Here is a 26,487-nt window from a genome sequence, read left to right on the forward strand (position 1 = left end):
TGTGTATTATAGGCAGGTATATCAATATAAAGAAGTTGCTTTTAGTGTGTTCTATAGGCAGGCTTCTGGTATTTTTATACGCTACGCAGGAGACTTAGGCGGTAGGGCCTAGTCAGAGACCTATGCCACTGGGCGTGACAGGGTTTAGGCGCTTCCCACCAAGCTGTGTGAGGAACACTGAACTAGCCCACTGATCTGGCCCGGCGGGAGGGGAACCCAGGGACCACCTACAGTGACCTGCTGAGGAAGCCTGTCGGCAGCCTTCAACTCAAACCCCCCCTCTTCAAGCAACCAAGAATCTGCTTCCACAAAAAGGGCGCCAGAACCACCAAGCGCCAAGAAGAAACCTAACTGACAAGACTACTGGGGATCAACCAGGTACTGGGCTGTGCCATCTCTGCCTCCTCTGTTTGCACCTGTGGCCCCTGCGCTGTCCTGCCTTCACTGCCTACCCAGCGCTCCCCTACTGTGCCCCCTTGAGAAGCGCTGATGTCCTGGAAGCTATTGTGCCTTGAAGCGCTGTACCTGAGAAACGCTATTACTCAGAGTGCCTGTCCTGCTAGAACTGCTGTGACTGCCCCCATAGCGCATGTCACCCAAGCGCTTGGCCCCCAGGAGAAGCGCTGTCGTCCCCAAGTGCGTCCTGCCTTTCATCGTGCCGATTTTCCCCCCTGAGAAGCGCTGCGAAGCCCTGCTAGCTCTGTGCTTTGAAGCGCTGGTGGCACCACTCCCCGCCGCGGCCCTTGCCACCCCGCCAGAGCCTCAGGCACCATTGCATAGGAACTTGTCCTGTTCAGAATTCGGGGCATATATTGAACCCCATACTATTGGTTGGCCATCCAAGGTGCCCCTAGCTAGGATATACCTCCCCTGCTGGTCAACTCTGCTCTAACAGCGTGAAGGGCACACCATGCCTGATCCAGAGTGTAGCGCCCGTACAAACCCCGAACACTTAGTCGAAAGCACCTGCCCTCTCCACTTTTTGCGGAGCTTCCCAACATCCAATTCGACTAAATTAGACTCCTGCAGGAATACTATCTGCGCCTTGCGTCTTAATAACTGCGCATGTACTCTATGCCGCTTTTGGACGGACTCCAGACCCCTGGCATTCCACGTTATTATGGTGTATTTATTCTGTGTCTGCATCTCGTATCTAGATGCGGCCATCGTGCAGCCGGCGGAGCCGTAGCAGTGCTGCGCCAGTTCAAAAACATGCACCCCGCAGGACCAATACCCTCCCCAGCAAATCCCAATACACGGTCCGGTCATGAAACTATACCGGACCACCCAACTAAACAGGAAACATATAACGTGAGTGTTTTGGGCGTGTTTTACTGTGTGCTCATAAAGCTGCTGCCCATGCACTGGGCTTTTTAAAAATTACTTTTTTGTTGCCTTATTTCATTTTCCTGCGCCGTAACTCCTAGGACATAGATTTTTAAATTAATTGTTTGCTGCTCATCTTGCTCTGTTCGTCCCCTTATCCCGCCCTTAGCTTTTCACTTCTAGAGCGCTAATGCGGGGACAGGAACTTTACCCTGACCCGCCTGAAGATTAGCACTCTAGTTGTTTAGGGTGTTGCACATTGCTGGCTTCCCCCCTCACTTCCTGCCGCCTACTTAGGCACGGATGTGGCGAACGCGCAGCGGACGAGCGCAGCGGGCGCGCCGGCGGCGCACCGAAGGCGCGCCACAGGCAAGCCTGTCTGCGCAACGTCCGCTCCAAGTCTGTGACAGGCGGAGGCCACGCTGGACAAAACCCGCCAAAGTTGCCCTATCATGCAGGTGACCTTCGCAAGCTCAATTTATCAAGTAAGTGTTTGTGCTATATCCCCATGGAACAGATATGGGGCCCTTTTTCCTGTCGATCCTGTAGATGGACTACACCTTGGTCCGCATCCGACCCCCTACCCCATTTAGATACCATTCTTACCAGTCTTCTCAATTTTAAAGGGGGGCTCATAAATGCACGTTCTATGTGCTGTCATAGTCAAGATATCAAGGAATTAATCCTTGACCACCACTTAGACTTTCTTTTCATAACCGAGATGTGGCTTAATGACTCCAGCAACCCTGACCTGGCGATTGCCCTCCCGCCCGGCTACGTCATCTTTAGACTGGACAGGCCAAGCGGTAGAGGTGGCGGAGTGGCTATAGATATTAGAAGCTCCTTGAAATGCTATACATTCAATTTAGGCTCCCTCAAAGGCGCTGAAGGCATAGGTTTTTCTATCATGCTCAATGCGGCCTCGTCCTTCACGGGAGGCATAATATATCGTCCCCCCGATATTGCAACCATGTTTCTGGAGTCCCTGGGAGAATCCTTAGGCCAACTTCTACTGCGTTATCCTACATTCGTGCTCCTGGCCGACTTCAACCTTCAGCTGGAATCTAAAACTGACCCCCAGGCTACCACTTTTCATCAGACACTCTATATCTTCGGACTCCACCAAAGAGTGGCCCAGGCCACTCACGTGCAGGGCACACTCTCGATGGGGTCTGTTCTAACCTCCCCATAATGGTTACACATGCGCCAATTCCGCAAATTTGGACGGATCATTGCTTTATTCCGTTCAATATCACCGTGCCCCGTCCCTTGAAAACAGTAAAAGCAATTCAGCAGCCTCTATCCAATCCAAACTGGATGGCGGTCGCTGCAGCCTCAGGCCCCCAGCCTGTCTGGTGAAGTGGTCCAGGACTCGAAAACCTTTCACACTTGGCTGCAACAAGCTATCAAAGACCTTGTTCCCCCAAAGCGCCCCTCTTCAAAGGAGAAAAGGAAAAAGATTAGTGCCCACTGGTATACACAGTCCCTTGCTGAACTACATCTATTGTGCAAAAAAAGTGAACGCAAATGGAGGAAAACCTATGACCCGATAGCTAAAGCTCTCTATCTAAAACATAGGAATGCATATTTTTCTAGCATTAAATCTGCCAAAAAGGACTATTATACTAAAGCCATTAAAGAGGCTCAACAAAAACAAAAAACAGTTTTCTCCATAGTGAAATCTTTTACCCACCCGAAAGCCCTTCAATCTGTAATCCCGCCGTCTCAAGGTCTATGCAACCAGATCGTTGATTACTTTGAGGAGAAAATTAAATTTCTTCAGGTGGATTTCCCGCCCATCTCCCTACCCTCCCCGCAAGGTCCCAATGACACTATGGAGACAACGGCTCACACTTTGAGTAGGTTTGAACCAGTTTCTCGTTTATGAACTCGCGAAGCCATTATGGTCTGCAAATCGGGGGCGCCTTCTGACTCCTGCCCCCGGCTGATCCTTCTCCAAATAATTGATGTAGTCAATCCCATCATAAATGACATAGTCAACGCCTCACTTAGCTCAGGCCCTGTTCCTCCTGATTGGAAAAAAGCAATAGTTAAACCGCTAATGAAGAAACAAAATAAAATTACAACTGATCTCTCCAATCTACGACCAATATCTCTCCTCCCAGTTCTTGGGAAGATAACAGACTATATGGTCCACCAAGAGCTAAAGAACTTCGTCGAAATGCACAATATGCTACATCCTCAGCAGTCGGGCTTTCGATCAAGGCATTCCACTGAAACGGCCCTCATTGAACTTACCGATTCCATCAAACTTTTACAGGATGAAGGTAAAAACGCCGTCTTGATATTATTAGATCTATCGGCGGCGTTCAATACCATTTCCCATAAAGTTCTGATTGGTAGGCTAAGAGAAAATGGCACCACAGAGGCTGCCCTTGACTGGTTAAGCTCTTTCTTATCTGAGAGAACACAAACCATTTCTTTGGTCCCTTCCTCTCAAAGGAAAAAAAGGTTACATCTGGAGTTCCGCAAGGCTCCATTTTGAGCCCATTGTTATTTAATATTTACATGGTGCCCCTCATCACTTTAGTTGAATCTTATGCGATACTAGTAACATCGTACGCCGATGACACGCATTGATTGTATCCTTAGATAAAAACACCACAAATGCTGAACAGAACTTTCAGAACTGTCTGACGGACATTTTTCTGTGGATGGAAAATAACCACCTGAAATGTAACGCCAACAAGACGGAAATACTGCCCATGGGTAAAAATGTAAACTTCAGCCCAAGTAAATGGTGGCAGGAGGGTACCTCCGCGCCGCCCAGTTCGGTAGAATTAGCCAGAAATCTGGGGGTCCTTTTTGACTCCTCAATGTCCTTTGACCATCATGTAAGGAACGTTGCCGGAAGTTGCTTTAGTATTAGAAAATCTATGAAGAAATGTTTTGATTTCCTCCCTACTGTATCTAGAAAGGCGGTTGCAGTGGCCCTCATACTCTCCCGTCTTGATTATTGTAACAGTCTTATGGCAGAGGTTAAAAAGGCCACGTTGAAAAAACTGCAGAGCGTGCAACACGCTGCTGCAAGATTGGCACTTAAATTGCCTAGAAAATCCTTCGCATCCACAGCTCTAAAGACCCTGCACTGGTTCAATCAATCAATCAATCAATCAAACAATTTATAAAGCGCACTGCTCACCCGCTAGGGTCTCGAGGCGCGGGGGGTGGGGAGTGGGGGGGGGGGTCCGTTACTGCTCGTACAGCCAGCTCTTGAGTTGCTTCCTGAAGGAGAGATGGTCCTGGTTCAGCCGTAGGTGGATGGGGAGGGAGTTCCATGTCTTGGCCGCCAGGTAGGAGAAGGATCTTCCTCCGGCAGTTGCTCTGCGAATGCGTGGTACGGTGGCGAGGACGAGGCTAGTCGAACGCAGCTGGCAGGTGGGCTTGTAGAAAGTGAGGCGGTTGTTGAGGTACTTCGGGCCCAGGTCGTGGAGAGCCTTGTGAGCGTGGGTAAGGAGTCTGAACGTGATCCTCTTGCTGACGGGGAGCCAGTGCAGGTCTCTCAGGTGGGCGAAGATGTGGTTGTGGCGGGGAATGTCCAGGACGAGTCGTGCGGAGGCGTTCTGTATGTGCTGGAGTCTTTTCTGTAGTTTGGCTGTGGTTCCCGCGTAGAGGGTGTTCCTGTCGGCTGGTGACGAGTGCCTGGGTGACCGTCTTCGTGGTTTCGGTGGGGATCCATCAAAAGATCTTTCGGAGCATGCGCAGGGTGTTAAAACAGGATGATGAGACGGCGTTGACTTGTTTGGTCATCGTGAGGGATGAGTCCAGGATGAAGCCCAGGTTTCGTTAGTAGTCCGTTGGCTTGGGGGTGGTGCCCAGGGCAGGGGGCCACCAGGAGTTGTCCCAGGCGGAGGGGGATGAACCCAGGTTGAGGACTTCCTTCTTGTCCGAGTTCAGTTTCAGGCGGCTGTTCTTCATCCACTCGGCGACGTCTTTCATTCCTCCGTGTAGGATGGCTCTGGCGGTGGCGGGGTCGTTGGTGAGGGAGAGGATCAGCTGGGTGTAGTTGGCGTAGGAAATGATGTTTAGGTTGTGTTGGCGTGCGATGGCCGCGAGGGGGCTCATGTAGACGTTGAAGAGGGAGGGGGGACTTCGGTGGCCGCGGATCGGAACGGGGGGAGGCGGACACTCTGGGTTCTTCCGGCGAGGAACGAGATGAATACTCCAGTGCCTTCTCTTGGATTCCGGTGTTGCTGAGGCGTTGTATTGGTGTGCGCAGGCAAACTGTGTCGAACACTGCAGAGAGGTCCAGGAGGATGAGGGCAGCTGTTTCCCCATTGTCGAGCAGGGATCTGATGTCATCGGTGGCTGCGATGAGGGCGGTCTCAGTGCTGTGGTTTGCTTGGAAACCGGACTGTGAGGGGTTGAGGGCTCCGTTCATCTCGAGGAAGGTGGCAAGCTGTTTGTTGACGGTCTTCTCGATGACCTTGGCAGGAAAAGGGAGGAGGGAGATGGGACGGAAGTTCTTGAGGTTGGTGGGGTCCGCTGTTGGCTTCTTCTGGAGGGCGCTGTGCTCGGCATGCTTCCAGCTCTCCGGGAAGTTGGTGGTTGTGAAGGAGATGTTGATGATGTCCCGGAGTTGGGGTGCGATGATGGAGTTGGCCTTGTTGAAGACGTGGTGGGGGCAGGGGTCGGTAGGGGATCCGGAGTGGATGGTGTTCATTGTGCGGGTGGTGTCTTCGGTGCTGACCGGGGTCCAGTTGCAGAGGGTGGTGGTGGGGGGCGTTGGTTTGGTATTTGGGTGCGTGGTCTGTGCGCCAAAGCTGTTGTGTATGTCAGCGATCTTGCGGTGGAAGAATGAGGCGAGTGAGTCGCAGAGGTCTTGCGAGGGTGTGATGTCGTTTTTTCCAGTGCTGGGGTTGGAGAGCTCTTTGACGATGCTGAAGAGTTCCTTGCTGTTGTGGGTGTTGTTGTCCAGTCGTTCTCTGAATGTTGTTCTTTTGGTGGTGCGGATCAGCTGGTGGTGTATGCGGGTGGCGTTCTTGAGGGCTGTCATGTTTCTGTGGTTTGGTCGTGGCGCCAGGCTTTTTCGAGGGTGCAGCAGTTTTTCTTGGATGTTTTGAGTTTGTTGGTGAACCACAAGGCTTTCTTGCTGCCGGGTCTGCTGGGTGGGTTCTTCAGAGGTGCGAGGTCATCGGCGCAGTTGGTGAGCCACTGTGTGAAGTTGAGGGCTGCTTCGTTGGGGTCCATTGCGCTGGCGGGAGGGTTCTGGCTGAGGGAGGTGGTGAGCTGGTCGGCGGTGATCTTGTTCCAGCTCCTGCGGGGAACCTGTTGCGGGTGGTGGTGGGTCATGGTTCTCCTGAAGTTGAAGTGGACGCAGCTGTGATCAGTCCAATGGAGTCCGGTGGAGTGGCTGAAGGAGATGTGCTTGCTGGAGGAGAAGACGGGGTCAAGCGTGTGGCCGGCGTAGTGGTTGCCCCTCCATAAAATAATTTTGTTCAAAATCCTTGTGACCACCTTCCGAGCTCTCAGTAACATCGGCCCTAGGTATCTCTCAAGAAGATACACCTGTTACAATCCAACTAGAGTTTTGAGATCAGTAGGCAGTAACTTGATCACAATCCCCAAATTCCACTACAAAACCAAGGGGGGGAAAAACCCTTACTGTTCTGGCCTCTAAAGCTTGGAATGCCATGGCTATAGAACTTAGACTCCTAAATCTAGAGAGCTCTTTCAGGAAACAACTAAAAACCTGGATTTTCAATATGTCGGATGCCTATGTAATGGCTGCCATTTAATTCTCACGGTTGTTGTCTCAGATGCCCCGTAGCGCCAGGATGCTCCTTCCGGAGCGGCAGTTCGCGCTTTACAAATACCAAATACAAATAAACCTGTATAACATCCTTGAAAAGCTTTCGCATCTTGGGGTACGTGGCCAAACCTACCCATGCAGTGCTCTTTCCTAGTCTTCGTTACTGTAGGACTCTGACGGGTCCCCAGGCCTTCATTACAAGTAACACAATGCCTTTATAGTAAATATATTCACAGCATGAACGCAGCCATATACATTACTGTTCAGTTGCTAGTCCATAATACTGTTCGCTCATTCAGGGAATCAGTCCGTCCGCAGTCTGCGGGGTCACAGAGGGAAACAGGGCCATGCTCCCATCTGTGTCAGATTTCTGGGTGTCAACTTCAGACATTGTGTCACCGATCTGTGCCGTAGTCTGGAAGGAGGAGACCACGAGGATCGCCGTCTCCCTAACACTCTGCTTCTGTTGAGGTGTCGGCCGGAGTTGTGTGTTCCTTTTGTGCAGTCTCTTTGAGATGCGGCGTCCCGCCGTGTGGCCATCCTGCATGGTGGATGTCTAGGTCTGGGAGTTAGCCCTCGATTGTCTCCCCAGCTCCATCACCTCCAGTCATTCCTGTATGTCCCCAGGACACCCCAGGACTCTCAAAGAAATAAGTTTTCCGTTTGTCGATGATCCTCAGCCGCGCTGGGAAGAGGAGGGCATACTGTAGGTGCAGGTCCTGTAGTTTCCTCTTTATCAGCAAAAAGGAAAAGTGCTGTTTCTGAACCAGCAAACGTGTAGTCCGGGTATAGCCACACCTTTTCTCGAAGTTAATTTGTGGCTCTTCTCTCGATTTCTGTAGCAGCGGGTCACCTCTCTGTAGTTCAACAACTTAATTATAAGTGGCCTCGGCGGAGCCTCCGGTTTCGGGCGGCCCGTGGGTATCCGGTGCGCACGTTCAATGCAGAATTGGTCCTACAGGCCCTCTGAAGTGACATGCCCCTTAAGCCAGCCCTCCATATATCGAGTCGCGTCTGACCCTTCGCTTCTCTCGGTAGGCCTATGACCCGGATGTTGTTCCTCCTCGCCCTCCTCTCTGTGTCCTCCACACAGTCCATAAGGGTGGCTACCTGGGACTGCAGTTTATATCAGTGTTTCGGCTTAGCAGCAGGGACGAGGCTTTCAATTCCATTGTAAAGTCCTTTACCTTGTCAGCAAATTTGGCATGGTCCGCCCGCAGTAACGACAATCCAGACGTTAGGGTGCCTATCTGTGCCTCTATGGACTTCCTGGAGTCGCGCACCTCCTGTAGCATTAAGTCTAGTTTATCCATTGCCTCCCCTGTGTGGGTAAGTGGTACTCAGCTGACCTGTTGGGATCCATCCAGCAATATCGCAGTGTCAGGGACGAGGTCAATCCCAGACTCACCGTCCCATTGCTTACCCTTCACTCGCCCCATTGCTGCATGCGTCTCTTCCTCTATAGTGAAGGTGGAGGGACACTCCTCTATTCCGCGGGGTACAGCTCCTATGGTAACCAGTAGTCCCCTCTCTGCAGTAGGCTCGACCGTTCATGCCCAGCACAGCCCGTAACACACTCAGGCAGACAGCGAGCTGTGGTCCTCCGGGCTATAACTCCTATAGCGCTGCAATCACCATCCTCCAGCCACCGCCACGCTGTGCCACCCGACCATGCAGGTCCCAGGGAGGACCAGGGGCGGAGGGGCTCTCTTGGGTTCCCAAACAGCTGTTGGGCGAGCTGCTCTGGGGGGGGCTCACTGTCGCTAGCACAAATGGCCTCTATGGCTTCACCACGCAGCGCCTTTCTATCAGCCTCTGTGCTGTCTCCAGGCGCTTCTCAGTCCTCTTGTGCAGGCGCCCACATACCCTCTAAGGGCAGCCCGCAGGTCGCCATAGTTTCTCCTCCCCCGTGGGCCCATAAGACAGCCCACACTTCGGAGAGACGTCTACTCCCCTGGCTCCCTCTCTCTATCGGGCAGGCCCGGGCAGGCAGCTCCGAATCCCCGGCACTTGCGTAGCCATGTTTCAGGTCACGCACCTCGGACCAGCCCACCTGTTGCACAGCGGACACGTTGTCTCTCTTGTGGCTCCCCGCTGTCCGCTCGTGGCGTTGCCCGGTCTTCGCGACTCCTTTTAGGGCCTCCGATCACTTTGCCCCTGTGATATTTCCAGCAGCAGGCGGCCCCCATCTTGTCACCCCGCAGTGATGGCCCAGGCTGCTTCAAGCCTCGAAGCGCACCACAGGCCTTGCCAGCAGAGATCCCCACTTTGACAGAACTCAGCCCCCGCCAGGACTACAGGAGGGGCACGGAGGTCGGCGTCCAGTAGCCCCAGTGGCAGCTGAGCTCAGCACACGGCAGGGAACTCGGAGTACGGCAAATAGTCAGGATTATTATCGCCCGGGTCCGGAGCTCCCTCACAAGGCGACTGCCATGTTTGGCAGTTGGCCATGCCCCCTCAGCTCCTGCGAGACTTCACGCTCACTTGCGCGACTTCTGGCCACAATGGCACCAATTTAGCATTCTTAGAGCTGATTGCAATCGCAAACGAAGCGCTCAAAACAGCTATTCAGCTTGAGAATGCAGCTGAGAGGCATTTAGAGGGGATTTTCTTTTGAAACTGGCTGTTGGAGTTGTTTTTTTGTGTGAGAAGCCATTCTTTTTAAAGCTTGTTTTTTTTCAAACAGAAGGAAGTGCTCCAGAGACTCCAACTTCATGTTCCTGTCCAGCAGGCTCCTCCCATTGTGTTTTCCCTCGCCTGGTCACTTTTATTTGGGATCTGGAGCTAGAAGGATCGCTCTCCATTTCTGCTGCATATATACCATTGGAGTAAAGGACTTTGTTTTTGAGATGTCACAAGTAAGTTGAAAAACTGGTGTATAAGGGTGTTGTTTGTTTGACTGGGACATGCACCTGGATTTATTTGTACATTTATTCGATTTGTATAATTTATTGTGGTGGGTTGCCTGCAGTTTTAGTAGGGGCCTATGTTTTCTTGTGCATGAAATGTATCTCCTTTTGTAAAGGAAAAATGTTGCACAGTTCAGTAAATTTTGTTTCTTCTTTTGCATGTTTTTCAATAAGTTTGCAATATTGATTGATTTAATTAAATTGACTATGTGGCCCAATTTGCCAATGAGCCTTCCAGCCAGTAGGCCTTGTAATATTCATGGGTGCATGAAACAACTGTTTCTGTGGTGACTGTAGAATTGAAACATCATTTAGGCCATGGATGGCACTGGATTAAAATACAAAATGTGGATTTTTTGTGGTTCCTTACGTTTTTTTCTACGCACACAGTGTTTAGGTGGGGTAATGTCTTTGGAGGATGTGTGTTGTGAACATTTTTAGCCCTGTTAATTTTCGTTTTAAGCATTGCTAAATTTATGCTGTGATCTCTGTGTTACCATACCTATTTTGTCTGGCCACTGTGTGTGTCTGTGTGTGTGCGTGTGCATGTGTGTTTGGGATAGGCCACCATTTGCCTCTGTTGTTCAAGAATCAGTATGCCATGTGGCCTGGGGCCATTTTGAATAGTCGGTGTCCACCGTAGGCCTGCCTGTGTTCTTTGTTTTCCAGGCCTCAGGCTTGTTGTTGCTGTGACTATGTGGCTGACGGCCATTTTGTGTAGCCAGCCAGTGTGCTTTCCACATAGGCCTCCATTTCTTCTTTGCGACTATGTGGTTGGTCCGTAGCCATTTTGTATAGGTAGCCAGTGTGCTTTTGCCATAGCCCTGCATGTCTTCTCTTTGTTCCCAATGCCTTTTTGCTCTGTGTTGTTGTTGATGATCATGTGGCAATGGCAGGCAGCCATTTTATGTGTCCAGCCAGTGTGGCCCTTTGCCATATACATGCATGGGTTGTTGAGCAATGAGATAGCAGTTTAATCAATAAAAACAAATGATCTGCTTGAGAATAATGTCCCTTATTCATAATTTTCTTACTTTTTAAAAAAAAAATAGTTTTTTTTTAATTTACATATTTTATTTACATTTTTTTTACCATTTTCATAGCATCTGGCATTAATTAATCAACCCCCATGTCTGCTATAAGTGCCCAACAGCAATCTTTGTGTAAGGATTACTCAATTGTCAATGCATTTGTCAGCAGCAACTCCCTACGTGCCACATCCCATGTGATGCATTGCAGATAAAGCGAACAGTTACAACTGTATTGTTTTGTTGCTGTTGTTGCTCTTTCTAATCCATCCTGAGTGTACAATCACCATGAAAGTTTATGTTGGTGTAGTTTTCCATTTTAGGAATGAACACTGTAAACTATTGTTAATTATTTATAATAACTTAAGTAACCACACTGAATTATATTGTTTGTTTGTACTACTACTTGAACTGCAACAATGCCACGTTTCACTGATGTTTTTCTTGCTTTTTTGCTTTTAGGTTCACAAGAGAAGAGACGACCCCCTCAGTACTGCCAGACAGAAGGCCTCTGCATGACATGACGTGTGACTTACTGTGAAACATGGTCATCTCTTCAGCTTGTTGTGAAGCTAAGTGCCACTGCCAACTGGCAGCTTCAAGATGTCCCCAAAACAGGGGCGGCCAAAAAAGTGCCTAATAGGGAGCAGAAGAGGCATACCAACCACAAACATTTTCAGCAAAGTTGTGCCTGCGGCACTGGCCTCTGGGGAGCACGTTGAGAGCAGCACTCCTGTATCAACAGCACCGCCTCCCTAACCTAAGCCCAGGACCATGTCTATCAGTAAAACAGCCAGTGCAATCATGTCAACGCCGATGAGTAGTGATGTTGAATTGGATTTGTCCCTTTTGCAAAGTAGTACTCAGTCTTTTCAGGAAACACAGCAAAGTGGACAGCAGCCCCAGTCAGCAATGGATTTTTCTGGTGTTGGAGCAGAACAGGAGGTTGAGCTTCCTTTAGAGGAAGAATTTGAACCTCCTCTTTTAGAATCATTTGCTCCCACACCTTCAGCAAGGAAAAGGAAGGGTACTGCAGCACTATCTTCTCCAAGCACCACTTCTGGTCATGATGATAGGGTCATGGAGCAGTTCACGACAGACCAGGAGACAACACAAAAGACAAGGGAAAAGAAAAGTTCCTGAAAGACTTAGACTTATGGAAGGGGATTTAGAGGAGGATGAAGATGACAAGGTAGTCATGGTGGACATATTTGCAAAGCCCCAGCAGAGACCTGCACTAACCCTTGCCTCAGGAAAAGCAGAGGCAATCGACAACATGCCCACCTACCTGGTGGGGGAGCTGGGGACCATCAGCTACAAGTCTAAACATGGCAGAAGGTGAAGGAAGGAAGAAGAGGGTGACATCTTCACACAAAGCAGCCTTGTCCCCAGCAGTGCACCAGCAGAATCTCCCACCTCAGCGACTTCACAATGGCACAAGAAGACTCAGAGTGTGATGATGGAGACACTGCGGCATACAGTGACTTCCCAACCACCCCCACGCACACGGAGTCTACCACTAGCATCTACTAAGACGCCTGTGTCAGTGCCTCAAGAAAAGAAGAAAATCCAGGCTACTATTACAGGCATGTGTAGGCAGGAGGGGCCCTACGAGCGAAACCACCCAACCGCACATTTGTACAATGGGAAACTGGCAAAAATGTTAGCGCTGGACCTCCTCCCTTTTTCATTTGTGGAAGGAGTGGGATTTTTAGAATTTTTGTCAGCCATCTACACAAAATAGAAGGTACCAAGTAGGACCTATTTTGCCTGAGTGGCTGTTCCAGCACTGCATCACGATGTGCTGCAGTTGGTTGAACAAGCTTTGCAGCAAAATGTTGTTCACACCATCCACCTGACAACAGACAGACAGACAACAGACATGTGGACCAGTTGTCAGGCAACTGATTACATGTGCATCACTGCAAACTGGATCTCTTTTGCTGGGGTAAAGCACATGATATCTTCAGGTCTTGGCCCTGAAGAAAATTTAAAGAGCGTTCGGTGGCATGCAACAGTGGCCATGTAAACATCTTGGAGGAATTGAACAACGAGGTGTATGAATGGCTGTGACCCAGAGGTCTTAGAATTGTATTTGTTGCCACAGACAATGGCAGGAACATAGTTAAGGCCATGTCAGATGGAGGCTATTCCAAGGTCCTGTGTTTAGCCCATTGCATCAACCTGGCGGTGCAAGACTTCCTCAAAAATAAAGACATAGTCAGAAACTTACTGACCACCTGCAGAAGAATCTGTGCCCATTTTATCCATTCTTTAAACGCTTGGAAGTAGCTGCGGATTATTCAACGTAATAATAGAGCACCAGTTAAAGCCCTGATACAGGAGGTGCCAACACGTTGTAACTCCACCTTTTACATGTTGCAATGTCTCTTTGAGGAGTACAAACAGTTAAATTACTATGTCATTCAAAGAGGAGGGGATGCAGTTGGGAAAGCAATGACCATGGATGCAGACAAATGGGGCCCAGTTTTGTAGGGAATATTGCTGGAAAACCAGCGATGTTCCCTGCAAAACGGCGATAACCTTGCTATCTCTGGAATTTTTATCGCCCTGGATAAAAGCTTTGTTAATAACACGCTACCAGGGCAATAAATTCCAGAGATAGCCTGCGATAATAAAATTCTCGCTAAGCACGGCCAGCGATAATTATGGCTGGCCATTGATAGTATGCCTCCTAGTTTGACCTTTAGCCAATACTTTCAAGGTGGCTGGATTCAACAGGAACACTTGTGCCCCTTTTACCTGAAACGGTGAATTAGCTGGCGCAGCCGCCATCTGTGTTCAACGGTGTAATGACCGTAGTTGGGCCTAACAAAAAATTGTACCCCCTTTCCCATCCTCTTTTTATCTGGTCGTGCCAGATCATCTATGGCCTGTCTAGCCAAAAAATTATTCAAAGAGATCAGGATTGCACGTGGCCGCTGTTCCAGTTGTCCTCCTTTAGCCAGTTTCTGCTTAAAAGGAAACCTAATCACCCTTTGTACTTTGGTGGTCCAGTTCCAGTCCTTAAGTTCTGGGAAGGCTTCTGAAAACAGTTCTGCCACAAACTTCCGAACATCCTGTCCCTTAACTCCCTCTGGTATTACTAAGATCCTAAGATTGTTTCTCCAAAGTCTATTTTCCAAGTCTACAAGTTTGGTCTGAACCTCCTCTTTGTGGGCATTTGTTGCTTCTATAGCTTCCTTTTGTGCCTCTATTAGATCCTCTATCGTAAATATTCGAGTCTTGACTTCAGAGATTCTCTCCGTAATTTAATTACATACTTCCGCCATCCTTCTGACTGTATTTTGAAGCTTTTGTCAGGCAGTATGAGTTTTCAAATTCTCAGCCCGAGTCTCTACCCTATGGTCATGCATACACCGATATATTGCTTCCAGGAAGATTTCTTCTTCCAGACCTTTCTGATACGATTCACAGGGTCGTATCAGCATAATCCACCCCAATGTTAGGGATAGGTAAGTCTGCATTTTAGCAGACGTTCGTTTTTGGAGAAAACAGCAGTTTTCTCCAAAAACTAAAGTGTGCTAAAATGCTGGGGCAGCCTTGTAAATATTGCGATGTGAACATCAGCGATATTTGCGAGGTTGTCCATCCGGGATGCACCCAGTGACGCCCACTTTACATCTCATTAGAGATGCAAAGGGAGGCGTTGGGAAAAAGAGTGCTAACATGCGGTTATGCATGTTAGCACCCTCTTGTAAATAGGGTGGTAGTTTTATCTCCGCTTTTTTAGATAAAGCCCTTGTAAATATGCCCCTTGGTTTTTTATTTCAGAGGTATAGGCTAAGGAATATCTGACAACACTGACATAAGATCTGCTACAAATGAATTGAGGGTTGTCTTTTTTCTTTTTTACTGCCTGGTAATTATAGCCATATATGGGGGACCAGAAGGTTGTATGGATGTTTCTTGTTTGTATTTTATGCAGGATTAGTTAGACCGTCTCCTTTTATAAGGCTTGAATATTTTACTTTGCTTAGTAACAAACAGGTATATGAATGCGGGTGGTTTATCACTAGGTGGTATACTCACCTTCCATCACAGGGCTATTCGCCCTCCTGCCATTGTTTTGGGGGATGGAGGGGGGTTGGTGTTGGGGGTAGAGGAGGCCACGGGGTGTTGAGTTGGGTAGATAGGTTGGGACACAGGGGTGGGAAGTGTAGGAGGGGTGGGGTGTCAAAGGTTACAGTTGGATGATATATGCAAATACAATCAAGATTCAAACGTTTGTAGAAAGTAGGAACAGGCTGACAGTGAAATTGGTAATTTTTTGAGGGTATAATGGCAGTTAGTGGAGTACATATATGCTCATTTAATGTTTGTGGCCTAAATAATCCCAATAAAAGGAGAAGGGTTGCGGCAGATTTCCGTTTAATGAAACCGGATATACTGTGCATTCAAGAAACGCATATAGCATGGGCTAAGTGAAAGGTGCTAGAAGAGCTGGGTTACACGCTTCTGACTGCAACAAGTCAGACTATTACTAATAGGGGGTTGCTATTCTTGTACAAGGAGGTATCTCAGGGACGGTTAGGGAAAGGTCAGATAAATATGGTAGATGGGCGATTGCTGAGTGTATTATTGGTGGTGCTATGGTGACAATATGTACAATATATGGATCAAATTTTGATGAGACCCTTATATTAGAGAACTTGAATATGGAATTGGCTTTGTGGGATACTCCTTTGATCATTTGTGGGAATTTTAATATACATATAGAGGGAGATCATTTAGAAGATGACAACTATAAATACCTGGGTCGTAAGCCGAGAGTCTTTAAAGCATTGAAACAACTGATAAAAGACCATGGATTAGTAGATGCTTGGGCGGCCTTAAATGATCCGGACCCGGGTTACACCTTTTATTCATATCTCCACCATAAATTAGTTAGACTTGATTATGTGTTCATGTTCAAGCTAATGATTGCTGGAGTGAAAATGCAGGCCTGACTTAGAATAACAGCAGATCACAGCCAACTATTATTAGATGTAACTTGTTTTTGGCAGGTTAAAAGTCATAGGGCATTACATTTGATAGGAAGCTCGATTATATATCGATTTGGATCTCTCAATTTTTGGAGATTAATAGGGAAACGTCTTCTACTGCAATTGTATGGGATGCCCTTAAGGCAGAAATAAGGGGTAAAGTACTTAGCTATGGGCTGGCTAAACAGAAATCAGCACACATTTTGATGCAGCAGCTTCTGGAAGACTTAAGGAGGCAAGAACAAGAGCTGATAAAGGTACTTAAACAGGGACTAGAGCTTAGTGATATACAAAATAAGATTGCATGTTGTAAAGCCAAAACCAATGCTATCTGGTGTAAGGAAATAGCATATAAATATAAGCTGTATAAACAAGATAGATATGAATATGGGGAAGCTACAGGAAGATGTCTAGCACAAAGGATAAGAGTTACAGTCCTCACAAAAAAATAACGACAAAAGTGGACGCTGTAGGCAACTCGGTTCAAACGGGGGAGGAGATATTGGGGGTATTTTATCATTTTTATCAAGAGTTATATACGCAAAGAGTTGATAATGAACAGGAAATATACTTTTTTGCCCACTATTGAATGCAACTAAACTTAGGCAAGAACAGCAATTGTTATTAGATGCGACAATTACTATGGAAGAGATGGAGGAGGCAATCGGCTCATTGGCGAGGGGTAAGGCTACAAGGCCGCTGTAGCTTGAAGCTTCTGCTTCAATTTTATCAAACATTTTTTCAAGCTTTGAAAATAGATATGTTAGCCACATTTCAGGAGTGTTGAGTTTGAATGGGATCTACCCTTAAAACTGCCTGACCTGGGTCATTGGTTAAGTACAAAGGAGAAACGGTCAGTGTTTGATCATTCAAGTAAGAAATGACTTACACACATTCAAATAGTAAATGAAATAGCAAAAATTCATCACATAATCATCATATAACTTTAGCAAAATGTGAATTTAATGAGCATAAAGTTAGTGGAGACTCAAAATCAATTATGTAGCTCCAAAAGTATTACTCACAATATTAGGTCAACAAAATACATAAATAACTCTTGTTAGTCAAAGTTATCTGTATACTATTAAAATTGAGCGTGCTCTCAGTGGGGGAAAAGAAAAGTGTATTTGGGTAAGATGGGGGTGATTGGGTAAGTGGGGGACTGGGTAAAGGTGGTGTGAAAATAGCACAATCACAGTACAATTGGAGGAAGACCTTCACAGTCTAGAAAGATCAATAGTTCCCTAAATTTCTTCACACATGGGATGGATTCCTCAATTCTAGTTAAGTCCCATAGTGTGAGGTGATGGTGTAGTCTACGTTTCGACCCCGCTTGCTACAAGAGTTATTCGTGCCTCATTCTGGGGTCTTCATCAGGACGATGTATAGTGAGAGCACCTAAAATCAATAACATGTGTTCAGTTTGTTGGCTGGTTATGGTGAATGCTAACATAGTTATTGGGTATCAACATGCTGGAAACCTACTTCATGTACGGTCTGCAAATGACCTACAGTCCAGGACCTTTAGTAAGTTCCACGCTTGTTAGCTTGATCTATAGGAATAGAAAAGGAAGGGTCCCTTGATTACATAAGGGGACAAACCTGGGTTATCATGACTACGGAGTATTTTCATTAGGGGCAAGACTTACTCAGGAGGGGGCAGGTTGAAACCGGTTGAGAATCACCGTATTCCAAAGCTTCTAATCACATCCGAACCCACGGGGTAGTCAATCTGCCGTCTTAGGTGCCCGAACAATCAGGCCACATGGGTGAATCTGAGAAAGGTAAAAAAAAAAGAGCGGTAAGTGAAAAATCACCAATTGGAGGTTGGGTCAGCGTGCGCACAACAGTTCCTGAATTAGCAGGGTGTAGAAGTGTTCCGTACTAATTCTAGCATAGTTACGTCCACATTTGTATGTGGAAACGTCATTTCCATGGACTGAGCAGAGAAGGTGCAGCATTGTGGGTAACATTAAGTAAGGACAGAGATCATTTGTGTAGAGCTTAGCAACCTGTGCCAGGGTATCAGGGGGGACTGCGTCTAAGAAAAAAGTCCATCTCTGTAGTAAATAGCGGTACCCAAGGCTGATGGTACTGCCCGTGGTGCGCTGTGTCGTGTGAAAGTTAAAAAACCCCAGAAGGTGTAGGGGTACAAATATACTCAATAAATCGCTGTGATTACCGGCGGGGACAAATCTAGATATAAAGTGGTTTAGGGTACCCTTTGGTTTTCATTACTTTTTCCTCCCCGCTGCCCCTCTATCCATTATCGTTTCTGCTCCTTATTTGCCGATTAGCGCCAAGAAACCGTTGGGTGTATGTGCGCTCTATAAGTCCTTTTACATAACATAACATAGAAGCGCGTATAGTGCACTCATTGTTAAATTATAATTTCCTAATGTGCCCCGAGTTACAGATGAGCCTGGGAAGAACAAATTCATGCGGGCGGGAAATTCAACTAAACGTCGGGTCTGTCATTTAATTACTAAAAGGTAAGAGAGGCATCGCGTCTATTTAAAAAGAACGTGTGACACCACAGGGGTGTCGTTCTTCGCGTTATTAGCCGGAACTTGAATACAAAGGAACGCTCAGATTGGGCTTCTCCCTACCTGTGGACCTCCACCTTCGCCTTCACTGCCTTCCATCAGAGTGAGCCCGCCCGACTCCTGCAGATAAATACCTCGGTGTGCGAGGCGCAGCCGCTAAATGCTGCTCGGGGGCTCGTCTCCTAACTGCCTATCAGCTCGTAGTCATGCCTGGGCCATAAGGGAGCATCGTTAAAGGAAAACACTGGAGCCTCGTTTGCGTGTCTCTGGTATCGCCAGATTATAAAGTTCAAAGACAAATATCGTAGTGACATAACCGATGTATTATAGTTTGATGACACTCATCACAGTGAACAAAAGTTATGCTTTAGCTGTGTAATAGAAAAAATTAGAACAGATGCTAGATGCTGCTCAGGGGCTCGTCTCCTAACTGCCTATCAGATCGTAGTCATGCCTGGGCCATAAGGGAGTGTCGTTAAAGGAAAACATTAGAGCCTTGTTTGCGTGGTTCTGGTGTCGCCAGATTATAACGTTCAAAGACAACTATCGTAATGACATATCCGATGTATTCTAGTTAGATGACAATCATCACAGTAAGTGAAAGTTCTGCTTAAGCTGTATAATGGAAAAAATTAGAGCATACATGGATAATGTGACATACATTCATATGATCATATCAGCAGCACTTACTTGTGTCATTATTCGGAATGTGTACATATGGGTTCACTTAAATGCACATTTCTCTAAATAAGTACAGAATTCACACCTGTAACAACTGCCATATCCTTGTCTTACTGAAACATTTTTGGTAATACAGCATGCAGACCCACAAAACTTTATTATATCCACGAGGGACTGATCGTTAGGTGGTCAAGGACATTAAGCCTTAGATAATAAACATGATTGTTAAGGCAACATGCAGATCCAGACATTATGCTGTTATTTGATCCTAACGTGGTCAGAGACATCAAGAATTAAATAAACAATAGTAAAGCAGGCTATGGAGCCCTAATGTCTTGCTTGGTTGAGTCATGGTTAATTGCCAAGGCAGATCTCAGTGGTTCACTATTAACTATTCAGGGTCAAGACCTGCCATCTGTGCATACGTAGCGTCTAATTAATTAAGTCCATTACAGACCGTGTCGAAAAAATGCATCCATTTGCATTCCCTGATATTCATGGTAGAGCTCATGTTGCCACCCCAAGGCCCTAGGGTAATTTTATCAATAACCAACCATTTCATGGATTCAGGTGTATTGTTATATGTTGTATAATGCTCTACTAGGGGGGCCCCCTGAGTGTTACATCTAATCCTACTGCAGTGTTGCAGAATACGGGTTTTTCACCTTTTGCTTGGTTTGGCCGATGTACATAGAGCCACAAGGGCAGATAATGGCATATATGACTTCGCTGGTATTACAGTTAGTGAATGATTTCAAGGTTATTGTCTTGTTGTTATGTGACAATGTTTTAGTTAATTGGCATGTAGAGCACACTTTGCATTTCTTACATTTGAAGTGTCCTAACACCCTAGGTAAGTTCCATAGGTCGTGAATAGTGGGTTTCGGCGGAGTGTCCAGCAAGGAGCGAACTACAAAGTCTCTAATATTTTTCGCCTTCTTGAAAGCATGCATGGGTGGTTTAGGCATCTCAATTGTATCTCCGATTATATCCCAATGTTTGATTATTTTCCGTATCTCGTTACTTTTGGTGCAGTGAGTTGTTACACAAATCATCCTGTCATCCGTTGGTGTGCGTTCTCTGGGTGTTAGTAATGCTTCCCTGTCACTATACCACACACTTTTCCTGGCCCTTCTGACTAGTCTCCTAGGGTAACCCCTCTCCAAGAGGCTCTTGATGAGGTTGTCTGATTCTATGAAGAAATCATCTTTCCAGGTACAATTCTGCCGGATGCGGAGGAACTGGCCATATGGTAGATTGTCCCGTAATCCTCTGGTATGGTGGCTCGAGTACCTCAGAAGGGTGTTCCATTTGGCTGATTTCCTGTACAATGTGGTGTACAGTTTGCCATCCTTCTCTTTTATGCTTATGTCGAGAAAGTCAATTGATTCTTTGGCAGCCAGCATAGTAAACTTAATGTCAACTGATTGTGTATTGAACCATAATGTGAATGAGGTCAGTTCTTCTTCGTTCCCAGTCCAAATCAGGACGTCATCAATGTACCTCTGCCATTCAGAAATCATACTGAGGTAAGGGTTGTGGGGTGAGAGAATACATTGTTGCTCGTAGTCGTCCATAAACAAAATTGCTAAATCAGGGGCGTAGGCTCTCCCCATCACCACACCTTTGCATTGGATATAGAAATTGTTTTGGAATACAAAGAAATTCTTTGACATTGCGATTTCTAATATATCAATTATGAACTCCGTGGGAACTCCTGCAGGTAATGGTCTCCTTTGTAGGGCTCTTCTCATTGATTGTAGTGCCTGTGCCTGCGGGATATTCGTATACAACGAGACAATGTCCGTTGTAACTAGTAGCTGTCTGTCTTTGTCAAGAGGTTTATCGTACACTAAGTTTATGACTTGCATAGTATCTCTTAGATAGGAGGATGTGGCTTCAGCAAGTTGCTTTAAGAAAACATCCACATATTTGCAAACCGGTTCAAGCAGTGAGCCACAACCCGATATGATGGGTCGGCCAGGTGGTTTCTCAGGATTTTTATGGACTTTGGGTAAGATGTAGATGGTTGGTACCCTCGGTTGTTTCACATTTAGATATTCAAATTCCTTATCCGTGAGAAAACCCTCTTCTTTACCTTTCTCAGTGATGGCCAGGTTCTCAAGTCTAATCTCTTTGGTGGGATCGGTCCTTATTGGTCTATAGGTTACACCGTCTCTTAGTTGCGAGTAGATCTCCTTTTTGTAGTCCTCTACATCCAGGCTCACTATGGCACCCCCCTTGTCTGTCGGTTGTATTACCACCATATTGTTCTTTTTTTAGTGAGTCGAGTGCTGTGCGTTCTCCTTTTGAGATGTTATGTCTCACAAACGGTCTTGTATCACATGTCTTCAGCACATCCCTCATCACCATACTCTCGTAGGTCAAAACCCTATGCAAGACTGCTGCCATGGTTGGTGTGAAGGTTGATGGTGGTCGTAGCCCAGTGAAGGAGGTATTGCTTGGCAATGTTTTATGTAGGAAGAAGTTTCTCAGTCTGTGCGGAAAAATCTCGCCAGTTCTGCCTTTATGTTGAACTTGTTGACGCGTGTAGTAGGCACAAAGGATAATCCTTTACTCAATACACTTATTTCGTCCCTGGATAAATTGTGGCTGGATTGGTTTTGTTTACCACCTGTAGGTTCTCCTCCTGGTGCTGATCTCGCCGTGATTCTCCTGCTGGAACCTCACCTGTTTGATGTTCTAGCCTTGTTGTCTCCCGTCGTCCCAATTCTGTTGGTTTAGGCCTCTGGTCGGGCGCCTGTTCCATCCGCCCCCTCTGCCTCTCGGGCGTGTCTCCAGGTGGTATCTTCTAAAAAAGTCTGTTGAGGTCTGGTTGTGCGGTCTTGGGGGGCTGATACCATTGGTCCTGGTACTGATAACTCCCGCTTGGTCCCGCCTGTTCGTTGTCACTACCACCACTATACGACGAATCAGAAAAATTGGTGAACCTTCTTCCTCCCCGGTATCCCCCTCTTCGCCTGTAGAAGAAACGTCCCTGATTGTTTTGCATAAAATAGTCCTCTTCCAAGTAGGGTGCAACTTTTTGATGTTTTTTAATGGCTTGTCGAATTATGACATTTAACGTTTGTGGCTTAAATGATCTGCAGAAGAGGTTGCGGGTGTTGGCACTGTTGAAATCAATGAATCCTGATCTGGTTTGCCTACAGGAAACTCATGTTGAGGGAGGGAAGGGGTACTTGTTGGAACAGCTAGGATTTGTTGTTTTAGCTCATACAAAACAAGGGTCAAAGACTCGAGTAGTAGCAGTATTAGGGAGAGGAAGGGAGTGTACAGTGCATAGGAAGGAAGAGGATCAATGGGGGAGGTGGGTTATATTTAAAGAAGGATTCAAGGGAGATAGATTTACTTTGGTTTCTGTGTATGGCTCCACAGGAGATGACCCCGATATATTCGAATTTCTGGACTTCGAACTAGCAAGGTGGCGTGAGCCGGTGATATGTTGCGGGGATTTTAACATTAACAGTCTTTCTGGGGTGGAGATTCAGAATAGGCATGGTTATTCTGGGAGTAAAAGGAGAACGCACAGAGCCGTGTCTGACATGGCTCTGCATAATGCACTGACAGACCTTTGGGCCAACCTCCATCCTCAGGTGGATGGCACTACATTTTTTTCAGCTCCCTATATAGTCACGGTAAGATTGGATTATTTTTTGATATCTAACTCATTGCTCTCAAGATCACACATTAGGAAACTACCTCGTATGATTTCAGACCATAACCCATTAATTTTGTCAATTAATTTAGGAGGCGCAAGTGTTAAACCATACTGCTGGACGTTTGAGAGAGCCCTTCTAAAGGATGTGGGATATTGTAGGTATATGGACAACTGGATTAGGAAATTTTGGATTATAAACAAGGGGAGCACGGCATCAGGCAATGCCTGGGATGCGTTTAAAGCAGGAATTCGTGGGGAGACACTTAGTTACACAGCATATAGGCAGAAAGCAGAGAGGGAAAGAGTGGAGGATCAAGTTAACACCCTTTTGGAGGCAGAGGAAGAACTGGGCAGGTTAATCCGTCTTGGGAGGCCTTTGGAACAGCAGTTGTTGGAAATTGTGGCATTAAAGGCTGAAGTAATTGAAAATATAGCCAGTACAACGGCGGCAAATTATCTGGCTAGGAAGGAGCAGGCGTTTAAGTTGAGCAAGAGAGTTGGGCATATTTTGGCTGTTAGGATGAGACAGAAGGCCGCCGCTGGCGATATTAAGAGTATTGTAGATGGGCAAGGCGACCTGATTTCAGATCCTGAGGGAGTTAGAGAGGTTTTTAGGAAGTTTTACTCCGAGTTGTATGATATAGAAGGGGGAGGGGAGAGCAATGAGATTAGGGAGTAGTTAGAGCAATTTAATCTTGTAGATTTAGAGGCGGTGGAGATAGAGCGATTAGAATCTACAATCACGCTCGAAGAATTGACAACAGCTCTAGCGGATCTCCCATCAGCAAAAGCTGCAGGACCAGATCAGATCCCCGTTTAATTTTATAAGACATTCTAGGAATTCCTTAGGGCGGAACTGCTAGACACGCTCATTCAAGCACAGCGGGGGCTTTCGATTCCAGACTCTTGGGGGGGGGGGACAGAAGTTATAGTTATTTTGAAGAAAGGTAAACCCCCTACATCCCCTGGGTCCTATAGGCCTATTACGCTAATGAACTCATATGCGAAATTATATTCTAAAATTTTAGCAACAAGATTGGCCTCGATTATTGAGAATATGGTCTCTTCAGTCCAACACGGATTTATTCCAGGGAAGGGCACCACAGAGCATGTTAGACAGGTGATTACTTCGTTTGACGCCATGGAGACCCCGGGCGGCCCTATTGCAGCCCTCTTTCTTGATGCAGAGACGGCATTTGATAGGGTCGCCTGGGAGTATCTTTGGGAGGTGTTGAGACGGTTTGGTATTGGAGAAGACTATATCAGAGTGGTTCAGGCATTGTATAAGGCCCCAACTGCTAGGATTAGGATTAATAGGGGGCTTACCTCAGTGGTGCAGATAAAAAGGGGAACAAGGCAGGGCTGCCCATCATCTCCCCTCCTCTTCGTGTTGTATATGGACCCCTTTTTGCGTAGTTTAATTAATAACACCAGAATTCCCCCCTCAGCATAAACGGACTGCAGATTAAAGTGCTGGCCTACGCAGACAACGTCGCTATAATTACCGCTAATCCTTCAATGGCGATAGGGGAGGTAGAGCGGGAGGCCCTTAGCTTTGGCAAAATTTCAGGATACAGGCTTAATAGCAACAAAACGCAAATAATTAAGAATTCACACCTCATTTGTAATGATGTACGGGTGGTCCCCGCGGCAGTCTATCTGGGGGTAGAGATTGGGGCCGAATTAGAGACGGTTGTAGAGCGGAATATGACCCCGCTGCTCTCAAAAGTGAGCCTGGACCTGGTTAGGATGAATAACCTTAGACTTTCTCTCGTAGGATGTACCAATGTTATTAAGATGTTAATACTCCCTAAGTCTCTTTATTTTTTTAGAACAATTCCCTTATTGTTTGAGGTTTCCTGGTTTAATAAGCTAGAGGCAATTTTGAATAAGTTTATTTGGGCACACGGAAAGACCAGGAGGGCTTATAAATTAATGACATTACCTAGGGCAAGAGGGTTGGGGGGTCCCTGATTTTAGATTGTATTATTGGGCTTCTCCTCTGCAGTATATGCAGGGTTTAATTGGTGCTGGTGGGGTAGATCCAAAAATTACTGCTTTTTCGACTAGGGTGTACTCCACTATATTGGGTTCAGGGACAGAGAATGCTTTTCTTAGTTGCACTGACTCCTCCTACTTTAAACTAACATGGTTTAAGACGGTTCTGGCCGCCCACAATATCTGGTCGGCTTTTTTAAAGAAATGTGGCTTGGGGAGATTCAACAGGTATACCCGGCTGCATAAGAATAAGTCTCTACCCCCTTCAATTTTCGCTGATGCAACTATGGCCGAGTGAGCAAGGAAGGGGATTGTTAAGATAGGGGATTTATTGGGCCCGAATGGGAGAATAGTGCAATTCTCTAACCTAGAGGCAAGATTTAACATCTGCAGACGATGCTTTTTTAATTATTCGCAGGTTAGGAGTTTTCTAAGCAGGAAGAAAGGCGGAGTGGCTGGATTTGCTAAAAATAATATTTTGGGAGCTATAGGGGGGGGAGGGGGTTCTATCCGCAGTTTTTATGCCACCCTGGTAGGGTTGAAGTTGGATGACATAGAAAAGCATGCAAGTAAGTGGGCTACAGAGTTAGAAATTGATGCAAGGTATTTTCCTGAGTCTTTAGAACTAGGGTGTTCCAGCTCTCTGCTCAGCCTCACTACAATCTCAGCACTACAAGACACTTTATTCACTTTATTATACCCCAGCACGAATTGCGCAATGGGGGGGACTGCTGGGATTACCTGTCCACGCTGCAGCGAATTGGAAGCAGACAGCATACATATCTTTGCTGCCTGTCCCCAACTCCACATTTTACTGAAAGGCATGGATGACTTCTTGGGTCGAACACTTGGTTTGAATGTTACGATAACGCCCCATTTGATTTTGTTGGGGTTTGGGGCGGAAGGGGTTAGCGAGCATCGGGAATTCTTGTTTGCAGCAATGGTGGTTTACAGATTGGTGATCGCAAGGTCCTGGCTGGATAAAGCACCCCTAGCATTGCAACAGTGGCTGGCTACGCTTATGGGGGTCTTTAATTTAGAAAAAGGCATTTATGTCAGGAAGGGCATAAGTGCAAGGGGGCTTGGGAGGAAAATTTGGGAGCCAATCCGATGGAAGGAGAGGATGAGGGAAAGATGAAGGATATTTCCCTGGCGAGAAGGTTAGATTTATGGAGTCCTTGTTTAAACCAGGATAGATGAGTTTTTTTCTGTTATTTATTTTTTTTGTCTTGATTTGTAAAGTATTTTGTAAAGTATTGTGATTACGGTTCTTTATTTTGTATTCTTCTGGTTTGTTGATGTTGCCTTTGTGATGTGCTATGTGTGCTTAAGAAAAATCTAATAAAAAATATATTAAAATTTTTTTTAAAAAAGATTAGCTAGTACATTTGGTAAGGTTTCAGGATATAAATTAAATGCCTCCAAAACACAGATTATATGTTCTAAGCTGGCATGCCTGGGCGATGTATGGGTAAGGGAAGAAGCTATGTACTTAGGTATTAGAGTTAGAATGTCATTGCAGGACTTGATCGAAGTGAACT

This window comes from Lissotriton vulgaris, chromosome 5 (assembly GCF_964263255.1).
Source record: "Lissotriton vulgaris chromosome 5, aLisVul1.2, whole genome shotgun sequence".
In the NCBI taxonomy this organism is placed as follows: Eukaryota; Metazoa; Chordata; class Amphibia; order Caudata; family Salamandridae; genus Lissotriton; species Lissotriton vulgaris.